The sequence below is a fragment of the Haliotis asinina genome, chromosome 2 (assembly GCF_037392515.1).
Source record: "Haliotis asinina isolate JCU_RB_2024 chromosome 2, JCU_Hal_asi_v2, whole genome shotgun sequence".
In the NCBI taxonomy this organism is placed as follows: domain Eukaryota; kingdom Metazoa; phylum Mollusca; class Gastropoda; order Lepetellida; family Haliotidae; genus Haliotis; species Haliotis asinina.
This window is the reverse complement of record NC_090281.1, coordinates 86,786,284-86,799,638: the sequence shown is the minus strand read 5'-3', so window position 1 is coordinate 86,799,638 and position 13,355 is coordinate 86,786,284. Positions and strand designations below refer to the sequence as shown.

Below are 13,355 nucleotides of genomic sequence, written 5' to 3'. Positions count from 1 at the left end.
ACTTGCCATTTCATGTTGTTCCTGTTGACATATCCAGTTGGTGAATTTGTCTACCTCAGATGAAGATGTGTCAGATGTCATTACAGTGTGTGGTTAAAGTTACTGAAATTTTTACTTTTGTTACTAAGTCCCTGAAGGTGTGCATCTCCTGATATTAATCTGTAAACCTCGAAATATGGCTGTAAATTCCATAAATAGCAGGATCAACAACAGAAGTAGTGGTCAGGGAAGCAGTAGAGATGAATTATTACCTAGTCCAGACACAACCACCATGGCCACCATGATCAGGGATTAGGTTACTTATTGCTTAGCCATCAGCCTCTGGTGGGTCTCATCAGTAGTATTGGTGAGACCATGAAGATCTGGGATAGAAGTGATGTTCAGTAACCCATGCTTGTAAGAGGTGACTAACAAGGTCAGATGGTCAGGCTCACTGATATGTCACCACATCCCCGTTCATAGAGGGATGCTCATGATGCTGATCACCAGATTGTCCGTTCCAGACTGGTGTAGCAGTAGTTTGGATATTATATAATCCATACTGACCACAGACCGCATACTAACATGACGAGCAGTTGGACATTGGTGTGTATAGTCCAGTGGCATAGGTGCAGTGATATACCCAATACTGGTGTAAAGGTAATGTTGGTGTTAAGTATGTGCAGTGGAGGTATCAGCACCCATGGACCAGGGTACCCATTAAACAGTTGTTCCTTCTACAGACTGCCTAGTCTATTATAAAGTCTAGATTTCCATAGTTTCAATGAAGAAAGCCCCAGGCCCTTTTCATTTGTGTATTTTTTGTTTTTCAGGATTTTTTATTTTATTTATTTATTTATTTTGCTGTGAACGGTTTTTTTTGTAAAATGTTTTCTTTCAAGAGACTAGTTATTAGTGTACATGTCGCCCATTTACTCTAGTGATTGTGGTAAAATGTCCACAGTGAGAACTTACGGCCTGTCACTTGTGACATTTCAGTTTAAGGATGGGGTCAAGCATGCTAACTTGGTATGACCCATGTGCCCTGTACCATAATGACAGTGGTTTTTTTATGTACGTGGACAAAGGAAGTTGGTCTTACAAGAGGTCACATGTAAGGTCAGCCTCCCTTGCCATGGTCAGTTTGCCTCGGGGGGTGATGAAATCTGTCTATCTGTGTATTCGCTTCATTGAGCCACGACAGACATCTGAATTTATCGGGAATATCGATAAATGAACAGCACGTAACAAGAAAACGTCGTAATACTTTCTGCACCACTTTAAATCGCCAGTACAGACACTACATCAGCTGGTCAAGAGAGGATCTCTCCGAACTATACGTGGAATTAGTTGTATTTGAGAGTGTGGTTTTATGCTGCTTTTACCAGTATGACAGTAATAACACGTCGGTGACACCAGAAATGGGTTGCACTCATCGTATGCTTGTGAGGAATCGAACCGGGGTCTTCACTTAGCGAGACGAGCTGATGCTTTCATCATTAGCCTACCACACCGCCCCATGCATGTTAGAAGCCGATTGGAAATGTATGTCATGTTCAACGGTTTAGTGTCATTTTAGTTGGGAAAAAGACGATAACGAGTGAGTGGGTATGGCTTTACTTCGCTTTTAGCAATATTCCAGCAATATCGCGGCGGTGTACACCAGAAATGGGCTTCCCAAACTGTACCCATGTGAGGAATCAAACCCGCGTCTTCGGCATGAAGGGCGAACGCTTTAACCACTAGGCTACTCCACCGCCACAATAGACCATGGTGTCTCAACAACAGAACCCTCAACATCTACATGCTGAAAGTGAGAATCAAAGAGAAGTATACTTCAGGTAACTTTCAGTGTGCATTTTCACGAAGTAAGGAGTTTTATCGCCGCTGTGAAGAACATTGTGGTAAAATGTCTCAGCGAGAGTAAAGCATGACATAAGTTGTAACACTGGTCATGTAATGGCAGCTGTTCGGAGAATACTGGATTCAAGAAAAACATACATAGAATATCTGCAGTTAAGAAACACACATGCGCAAATTTAAACCGCTTTGTTCTGATAAATGACATTAACATTTTATTGTGAAACGTTTTGTTAAAACTACATGTATAAATAAAACATTTTATAGCACTGCGTTTGTAAAGCTACATGAACTGACAGTGGAAGAAAGGATACCATGCCACAGTGCTCCAGGATACATTGCAGCCCTGTGTCACCCACTGGTTTGTCTGCAACAGGCTTGACCACAGACACCGATATCAAGTAAAACAATCTTGCCGCATTGTCGACTGTTGGTGTGTGCTCGACAGTTCGGTACAGACACCGTTTTCAATGTCCTAGCTGCACATGAAGAGCCTCGTGCACACACCTATCTTGACTAACATTGTCCCAGAAACAAAGGTATCGTGTTTAAAAAATATATATCTACACCAAAATATAGAATCGATATTGCACAGAATAGTTCTTAATTTCAGTATTGAGGCAATCTAAACGAAAGTTTGACCCCTTGCTAACTATATAGCCTATAGCCCCTGTCAAGTTTGCCCTCATGGGTCGATTGTGTGAAGGCCATTTTTGGTGATATTGCTCGAATAGTCCTAAAAGGGGCGTAAAACTAAACTCACTCACTCGTGAGGAGACCTTGCTGTCTGTGATAGCTACAGATAACGGTTCCAGGCCATGTCTATTGCTCTATAGAACGCCAAGTACATAGGTGCAGTGGATTGAATCTGCAGTGGTTAATTTCTCCATTTAACTCACATGGTGACGTGAGATATCGTTGACTCATCACGTTTCCGTGTAAACTCCCGGATCTGGACCTGCAGTATATCGCCACATTGTCGCGTATTATACTTGTATACACCTACTTTTACAGGGAAGGTAATTAAGTACAATAAGGTCTGCGTCATATGATAACTACTGCAGTGTAGACTGTTGGCTGTATTTGTAATCAGTAAGAACCTTCTTAAAATCGGGAGCTTAAAAACCACGAGTGAGTATCGTTTTGCGCCGCGTTCAGCACTATTCCATCAAGATCATGGAGACGCCAGAAAATGGCAAACTGGGGAATCGACCCCGAGTCTTCGTGACGAGCGAAGGCTAAGACCTACAGGTTTCACTTTCGCCCAGCTAACATTTAAGTGGGTATACAAATATGTAATTTCACAAACTTTTCAGCAAAATACATAACATCTCTGAGAGAAAGTTCACAAAGTCAATAAGAACAATTTTAAAACTTCAACACATATGTTTAGTTCGCCGAACTGAAATGCATCATTTAACCATTGCGGGTAAAAAAGACAACCTTAGGAGACCAGGTTGGTACACGGGTACATTGCTTTGAAAATAACTTGGCGTTTCTCACCGACTGCACAAGGCTATTGAAGCTGACTCAATACAAACTGCAAGATCGTGACAGCTTGTGTGCTGTGTGATACCATATATCTTAACTGATCAGCAATGGCTAACAATGCGCTGAGTGACTAAACAGCTAAAAGTCTCACCGGCAGTTTTATTGGTTAGTTTTATTATCCAACATATTGACTGAGACAGGTCTTTGTGACGTTGAGGTGCACCATTCACAACTCAACCCTGATCACAGCAGGCAAACAGGTCTTGCATATATATGGGTATAACATTTAATATTTGTTGCGAGTTCAAAATTCAACAGCATATTCGTGCATGTGTACTACATGTAGTGTTAAGAGCGCGCCGTGTTATATACACCGTACATACTGAAAGCTACAGGTATATAAGGATTGTTGAACCTATTGATCTGAGTTTTTTCACCTGAGGACTACACCCCTTGTTGCTAGGAAACGCATGCCCATGACCTCATTTAGGTCACTGTGACATGTCTTCGCGGATATCCTGTGAAATCTTGGCGAGATATCACGACTTGCATTGTCCCGCTCCATGTACTATGTGGGGCTTAACGCAATGTGAGAATACCGATTGCACAAGCGATGTCTGATAAATGCTGTAGCACTTAATACAAGTTGTCAGGCCAGTTACAGGGTGTTAAAGTTAGGGTAAATGTAGTTTCTACTGACAGGAATAATAGTATTATCTATAGTATGTATATTGAAGAAATATCAGCAGCAGTAGGCGCAGTTGCAATTGTAGCAGAAGTAGTTGTAGGAGCAGCAGTTGGAGAAGGAGCTGTAGCAGCAGCAGCAGTTGTTGTTTTTGTTTGTTGCCGAACGCACTCAGCAACATCCCAGCTATATGACGGTGCTCTGTGAATAATCGATTCTGGATCAGACAGTCCAGTGATTGATAAAGCGTGCATCGACCTATACGCATTTACAGTATCCAGGCCTTACCACGTCGTGTCAGCTCAGTGTTGGAGGACAGCCTGGGTGAATGAGTATAGTTTTACGCCGTATTATTCCAGCAATATCACTGCGGGGGACACCAGGGAAATGACCTTCACATTGTATCAAACACCATCGCGTCAAAACAGGATTCGAACCCACCATTTCTGGCGTATCGAATAGACGCACGCCTACACAGGGAATAGCGGTGTCACAGACGATCAAACTACTCATGCCGCCATATATGACTGGCATAAGCGAGTGAATCTGGTTTTTCGCCGCTTTTAGCAATATTCCAGCAATATTATGGCTGGAGACACCAGAAATGGACTTGGTGATCATGTGGGGAATGGAACTTAGGGATGACGAGCGAACTGTTTAGTCACTTGTAAGTGCTGAATGTACAGAGGATCGATTCTATCTGCGAACCTAATGTTGTCAGGACACCATGTTGACCAAACTCACATTCTCGCGGTTGAATAATGTGAAAAGAGTTATTTCCCATAGTTCACAGACTTATGGGGCCAGTTCAAAATTAACACGGGCGTTAGTTAACATGTGATACGCTTTAGGTTTCATGCAACATATAGTTGGATCCCTGCTTATATTGGAAAGTTAAGCTGAAATATAGAGGAATACTAAGGTCTAGAGAGTCAAGATTGTTGAAAGAGTAAATGAGCAGTGAACGAGTGATTTAATTTACTTTTACGGCGCTTTTAGCGTTATTTCAGCAACATCACGGCGGTGAATGACAGGTATTGGCTTCAAACATTGTACGCGTGTGGGGAATCGAGCCACTGGGCTACCACTGGGCTAGATTTACATTATTTTCATGCAGTATTCCAGCAATATTTGTGCAAGAGAGAACAGAAACAGACTGCACACCAGAGAAACAACAACCTGTAAGAGACACTCAGAATTCTTCTACAGTCTCCATGCTTGTCGATATCTCTCGATATGAAAAGAGACGATATTGTGTAAAACATAGTGTTTTAACCCGTGAAGTTTTTACCGACACTGATTTGACCGTCCTCCGTCTGTGACTTTGAATTAATCTTTATACTGTCACATTTCCTCCTCTAGCTTTGCCAGGGAACTACTGCGTCATGAAACTTTTGCGCGTGCGTGTACTACAGTCTTTGATTAAGTTGGTTTAAATCGCCATTGACGGGATTCATCTCTCTAATGTTATTCAAGCTATCTTGTATGGAACATTGTATTCCATTTAACTCCTCGCTTCGCACAACTGACCTCTTCTGACAGCAGAGCCTTTTCTGTCTCCCATACATATAGCAGCGTTTTATACATTATCAGTAGGTGGATATACTGCTTGAATCCGCCTGTGTTTCTATATATGACGAACACATCTGTCTGTTATGTTTAAATGTGTGTAGTGTCTTAATTGAGTGTCCCGAAGGCCGTTTGCCCAGACATTGTATATTTTGCACAATATGTGAGGACACTAGGACAAAATAACCCTTTTGGTCTTCTTCTTGCACATGGACTATCCCCTCTTACACACGCGTTATCCTATACTGTCCTGTGTGTGCATATTTATTGATCAATTTCATTATCACGTTACATTTAAAAATAAATCCAATCAAATTTCCCTCTCTTTCTCTGAAGCAAGTACATATATGGCTAAAAATGTGTCTGTTTATGTGTATTTTAAACAAAATTCTATTGACAATAAGTACAGAAACGCACGCGCGCGCGCACACACACACACACACAAACGCTGTTGGCATATCATTTAATGTACTCAAGAAACAAAACGAAATATGCATCTAAATGACAAATTTTATATTATTTATCTGAAAAAGAAGTTACAATATTACACTGAATGCATTAAGACGTATTCGTGCATGGGGCATTTCTACATTTAATAAGAGATTTAATTGTTAGTATAAATAAATACCCATCAAATTCCACATTATAGATATTTTACAACAACTGTCGTTAAAAACCACACCTCGCGCAGTGAGTGGCTCTGACAGTGCGATGAAATAATCGGACCAATCAGCGCACGATATTTTGGGGAAGTCCCGAAGGATTTCCACGAAATGCGATTGATTGACAGGCGCGTTTGTGCGATCACTACGTACAACTCCACTTGCGATTACGATTTCAAGGCCAGCGTCGGACCATAAGGGCTAAGGTAGCTGAATTGTTTCGGTAAGTACATAAACCATATTTTAACAAATATCTGTAGCTTGAGAGCTTTCCGATCCAAATTTGCTGCAGACCTCATTCGGCCGATTTCCCCCCTCTTTCTCTGAGTCTGACTTCGCCGGACCAAAGGCGAAATACGCTGTCATATGACAGGGCGACAGAGTATTTCACAATCCACCACAGCCGTTGACAACAACGGAAAAACACGTATACAGACGCCATAATGCTGAATATTTTAGTTAATCATGTTTAGTTGGGTTGATTGTTCATATACCTACGAATGTTGTTGCACCTTCTTGAATGTGCCCATCGTCACGGTCGACAGATTGTCAACGAACGTGCAATTCGGCTCAAGGACGGACAATATAGCCTAATGATGAGGACAGTTTTACTAGTAAATTCGTGAAAATACACGTGTAAACATATATTTAAAAAATCCTGTCGCGTAATGCACTGGTGAGTCATTTCATCGTGAGAGTGAGTTCGCAATACAAGTGGTCGGTCCAATAAACCAGCTCGGAATGTGAGCCATTCTGTCGCGGTATAACGGGGATGGCAGCAAAACTAGGTGTAAACGACGAATGGTTAAAATGTTTTGGACAAGCGCCGTGTCTTTTGGTCTAGACAATTAAATTATCAACGTAGCTGTCTGGATACAAGACCGTGTTTGTTTTGGTGCAGCGAGAACTCACGGGGACCTGCGAGGGTGGGCGTGGCACATACGTCTGTTGAGAGTAGAAGGACGCGCCTAGACTTTATAATCTCACTCATGACACTCAGACGAAAACACGACACACCAACTCCTTCGTTGAATAACAAAGTTCACATCTTAGCAATGCAGATAGAGGGAATAGTGATAATTTTACATTACCCCGTTATACAGTTGCGTTCACGAAATGATGAATATCATTAGATACTTTTCAAGACTGACCTAGTTTTGAAGCAAACCTGTTGAGTAAAGTGTGAGTAATTGGGAGCAATAATTTCCTATTTTTAAGATACGTCCTTGAATCTGGGAACAGACCCACAAAGAAACAATTGAGGGCAAAGGTCACAAACTCTTTGAATGTTGTCTGGCAACTGCAGAACTTGTTACAAAGGAAAACATCCCACCAGGACATGTTGTAAACAATTTGATATCAATTGAAGTTGTTCTAATGACCCTAGTGTATTAAGTATAAAGTGAACATGTACATCAGTATCAGTTTGGAATGATTTTTTATGCATAAAATGTTGTTATTTTCTTTTTTTCATATTAATTAATGCATATCACAAATTAGTAAAGTCAGTGAAGAACACACAGCATTTAACTATACATGTATATTGATCTGGAATGTCATTTTCCAGTATCAATAGTTCCAGTAGTCCTGTTTAGTGGTCAAGATCCCCAGTGGGAACCAGGAAGTGAAGGGGCTCGTGTTCTGACAGATCTCTGCGTCTCGTCATGTATATATGACACAGCCCCTGTGGCAATTGACAATCAGCAAGCTATTCATGTCATTCCATGTGAGTGAATGTATCGAGTGATCAGGTCTCTTGACTATGCTGATTGCATGTCACTGTGTCCCACCTGCATAATGTTCATCACTGGATTGTCTGACCTGGATTTGAATGTTTCCAGACTGTTGTCATACAGCTGTAAATGATGAGTACAGCATTGTACACCAATGAATCGATCGTAACACACATAACACATATAACACATTTACTAACCAGCTGTAAACATATGAAATGTATGACTATTTAAGTACAACAATGTTGAAATTCACGTATAACACATTTACTAACCAGCTGTAAACATATGAAATGTATGACTAATTAAGTACAACAATGTTGAAATTCACGTATAACACATTTACTAACCAGCTGTAAACATATGAAATGTATGACTAATTAAGTACAACAATGTTGAAATTCACGTATAACACATTTACTAACCAGCTGTAAACATATGAAATGTATGACTAATTAAGTACAACAATGTTGAAATTCACGTATAACACATTTACTAACCAGCTGTAAACATATGAAATGTATGACTAATTAAGTACAACAGTGTTGAAATTCCCATCATTTTGTTTATGCTTTACAGTTTGTAACACACTGTATGTAACTCAAATACAGAAAATAAGAATGGATATACTACACATATTATGATGATGATGTTTTTCTTATTCCATGATGTGACAGCTTATTTATGGAATGTGTAAGCAAAATATCTTCATATTTAGCAGTTTATTACATATCATTTCTGTGTTCTTACTTAAAGATTGATCTCATCGTGCAAACTTTTGAATTCCTCAGAAATGAGCTGACCAAATGGACTCAGTGACTTGATTTGATGCTCATAATGTCAGTCACTAGATTGTTCAGACTCAATTATGTGCAGGCTGATGTCAGCTGTAATACTGATGCTTGTGTTCTCCACCACAACATCCTTTAATGAAAGCACTGCTACATTTGTATCCTTAGACAATCAACAAATGAATGAATGAGCACAGGTGTCAAGTAGTGCACTGACAGTGTCACAGGAATTGGACATACTATCATCCTATGACTGATTTGACAAAGTGCTAGTTTTACATGCTGTTGGTATATAGCCTAAATAAAGATGAATGTGCATTTCATGAATGGCTGAACATTTGGAATAAACATTAAATATTTTACTAGTCTTTATACATCACTGATTATAGACATCAATCTTTTCATTAGTATACTGTTATAAATAAGTACGCAAATTTTTTGTCGATGACTGTTTATACATGATCGACCACAATGAAGGAGATCTGTAATGAGAATAAACATATCATGTATAGCATAGATAATTAAAAAACATATGAAAGGTGATGGCCCAATGGTGTTAGCACTTGCTCATCTCACCAACAGCCTGGGTTTGATTCATGATACTTAGTGTGTGCAGTTTCTGATCTTTCTTGCTCTAAAACTGCTAGAATATTGAAAAAAAACTGGCATAAATCTACACTCAGTCACATTAAAAACCTCTTGGTCTGTCAGCACAATGCTTCAATAATTCTTGTAGGGTGGTGGGGTCGTTTAGTGGTTAGAGTATGCACTCCTCATGCCAAAGCCCAGTGTTTGATTATCCACATGGGTACAGAGAGTAAAACCCGTTTCTGGTGTCCCCGCAGTGACATTGCAGGAATGTTGCTAAAAGCTGCGTAAAACTCAACTCACTCACTTACTCTTGTAGAATTCACCCAAACTGTATGTTTTGTCACTTCCTGTCTTGTTAATCGGATATGCTACAGCTATAATAATCCTCTCACAAACTCACTAGCTAATATGTTTATATTGAGTGACACACTCTATGGTTTTTCAAGATGGAGGTCAGGAATTCATATCTGGAACTGTTTTTGACTTGTATGTTATTTCATTTATACATTGTAAATGATAAAAGTTTTGATATTCCCTGTCCCTCCTTCATGCTATACCAACGAAAGACTTTCAAAATGGGCAAACTTCGTTCTTTACACAGACACACCCTCCACACACGACATTTACCAGGACTCTCTACTTTACAATGTTGAGATTGATCACCTATAGGATGTTATAGTGAGAGCTTTGTCTTATAAAGAGGCATTGAATGTTTAGCAGGTTCATGTGTAGTCAAGCGATTCTCTTCATCTTTTCTTCATGTCATGAGACATAACTGTCATTTTCTCAGTGAGTTTATACAGAATACTGCATCTGAAGGGTATAAGAGTGTTATTGTTCCAGTGATAGAGGTACGTTTTTCAGGCAGTGCTGTTAGCATAAATGACAATAACATCAGTCTCGGGTAACTCTACTTCATTGTAGACAACTCAGCACAATAATGGATTTCATATTTTATATATCCGAAATGTCATGTTTTGGCACAGGTATATTGTAAGTAAGTGAGTGAGTTTAGTGTTATGCTACACTCAGCAATATTCCAGCTATATGGCAGCGGTCTGTAAATAATCAAGTCTGGACCAGACAATCCAGTGATCAAAAACATGAACATCGATCTGCGCAATTGGGAACCGATGACATGTGTCAACCAAGTCAGTGAGTCTGACCACCTGATCCAATTAGTCGCCTCTTACGACAAGCATGGGTTGCTGAAGGCCTGTTCTACCCCGGGACCTTCACGGGTTGGTATATTGTAAATGTGTACACAAACTCATAAGGAAAGTATACCAATTATGTCTCACAAAATTATTATATAAGAAGGTTATGCTAGTCATGCTTATATCTAACTGGAGGTGTATACACAAGATGTGAAGGCATATATTGGGTAATGGGTTATAATTATGTATATAAAGTACCATTTCCATTTGAAAGTTTTAAGCATGGTTTGTAGTATCGTTATTAATTTTTTTTATCATCCAAAACTGTGTTCCACTGGTGATATTGTTTGTGTGTGATCATATGATACCTCCGCAGAGTTCTCATTTTGACAGTAGGTTTTGTACAGTACCCTGACAATTCTATTACATCATGAACTTGATAGTGTCACAATGCTATGACGTCGCTGCACTGCAAGTCTAAGGTAGTACAGTGTTCAGAGATATACATTATTCATTGAAAACTAATGAAGAGTGATTTTGAATGATAAATAGAATCTAACCCTCACATCTACAGATATCAGTTATATCAATGCTCACTGATAAAACAATGAAAACAAGTAAAAATATCCTTGAAAGCCTTGGATATTTGTAATTGTATCAGCTCATGTTGATGTAATAGATATCAGTAGACATTTGGGTGAGATTCTCAATAGACATTGGCTATTGATGATTATGTCTGACTGGAGGGATTTATACAAGGCTTGAGGGCTAGTTCATGTGTATAATTATCTGCTACCCTAAAGTTAGACAGAGGATACCGAAACAGAGATCCTTCTTTTTACAGTACGTCTAACTTTTCATCCTACAGTCTCTCCATCCAACTTATAATTTCTCATTGAGTGTTCTTTTTTTCTAAAAAGATATAGGGGTTAGAAAAATGAAGTTTTACACATGGATGCTTGGGAAATTATTTTTTGTAATTGTCATGGTTCTTGCTCCGTGTTTTTCAACTTGTTCATGCTTGTATTGGGACAAGTTCTCTTAGAAACTAGTGAAATTACTTGAATTAAACATAGCATACTCTTCGTGAAGATACTTGTTACGACTCAGTTGGAACATTTGGATTGTATACTATGTTTAGTCACTGTTACAATCCATGTTATATTTTGAGACAAATTATCATAGAGTGAGTGAGTGAGTTGGGTTTTACACAGCACTTGGGCATGTTCCAGCATATCAAGGCTGAACACCAGAAATGTAGCCTAATGATTAAAATGTTCGCTCATCCTGCCAAAGACCCAGGTTGATTCCCAACAAAGGTGGTATTGTGTGAAACCCATTCTCGTGTCCTCTTCCAGGATTTTGCTGGAATATTGCTTAAAGTGGAGTTAAACCATACTCACTCACCATTTTATGCTGACTTACACGCAGCTCCTGTATTTACTTGTGGTAGGATAGTGATAACATTGTTTTCTTGTTTTCAGTACAAACATTATACCATAGTTGTGTCTGTTATCAACGGCAGTGATTTATATTGAGCTCTCCTGTTATTGCCTCATGACTAACAGTTTATGGGCTGGATAGCGCTGTGTTATGACTGGAAGGCTGTTGTTTCTGTGGTGACTGTTTGATTAATCCTGAGTGCCATTTACTGTCCAGCCGACAGAGCTTGTTATGTTTCACACATGCAGTGTACCTGTCTGACAGGTAAGTCAGACATCACTGTAACCAGATGTTCATGCTTATATTTGTTGGGTAAGAACTGATATTCTGCAGCCCATAAGATGTGACTAACGGATTTACACAAATCATTGTTTCCCATTATTATGTTGATCGATGCACATGATGTTACTCACTGGATTGTCTGGTCCAAATTTGATTACTTGCAGACTGACAATATAGCTGGAATATTGCAAAGTGTGATATTTTAAAAAATAAACAAAGAAAACCTTCTTTTTGCACTGACACCTTAACTTAGTGTTTGTCCTACATGACACTATTTACACCTGGAAGCATTTGGGACCAGTCCATCAGATGATTGACATTTGCAGACCCCGTGCGATAGAGTTGTGATTAAATGGTGTACACAGTGAACCCTCCTCTTGATCCATTTTAGCAGACCCAGCAATTATTATTCATCTGTTTTAGGGACCTCTGTACATGTTGCTCCTGACAACCAGTGGGTCGCCTAAGTCAAACTGTTCATTGACAGGCTGCTAAGACAATTTAGGAGTAGAATATTTATTTACTGTTGTAAAACCAAATGTACATGACACACTTGCAGGTGAGTAACCTGAAGATGATTGTCATTGGGGTGAAATGGTATACCATGGTATTAAGTAGAAGCATGGTATTGCGCCTTCAATTCAGTATGCCTTATGCAGTTAGAAAAACTGGTATTTTCAGTATTCATACTATCGATTTATCACCCTTCTCTAAAATATTTAGGTATCAAATCATTTTGTCAAATCTATGCACATCTTTTCTTTTCTGCATTCTGATCATATGTCATATACCAAACTAAAACAGGCCTAAGCGAAGGCCTTGTCTGGTAAGAGCGTACTGTTTCATCCGAAATTGTCACACAGCGAAAGGGATTGTAGTGCCAAAATTCAGTTATAAATTGTCACTGTCAGATTCTTGGAAAACAGTAATACTGCTGAGACTAAACACCCCTACTTTGACAATACATACCATTTGTGGATCTCAGCTTCTTAAGTTAAATATTATGAGGAGCACAGCATTTCAGAGAATATTCTTACTACATTCCTAATGAAGTGAGTTCTTGCATTAGAACCCTCTGTATTCAGGAACACTCACTCACTGGAACGAATAAA

The 13,355-nt window shown here is 39.3% G+C and overlaps 1 protein-coding gene across 1 annotated transcript in view; it reads left to right on the top strand.

Moving 5' to 3' along the window:
- The first annotated feature begins 6,378 nt into the window (after positions 1-6,378).
- Positions 6,379-13,355, top strand: part of LOC137274516 (uncharacterized) — a 101,122-nt gene continuing 94,145 nt past the window's right edge. Inside the window, exon 1 of the mRNA XM_067807743.1 lies at positions 6,379-6,469. The gene's annotated coding sequence lies outside the window, so the exon portion shown is untranslated. The remainder of the gene's footprint in view (positions 6,470-13,355) is intronic.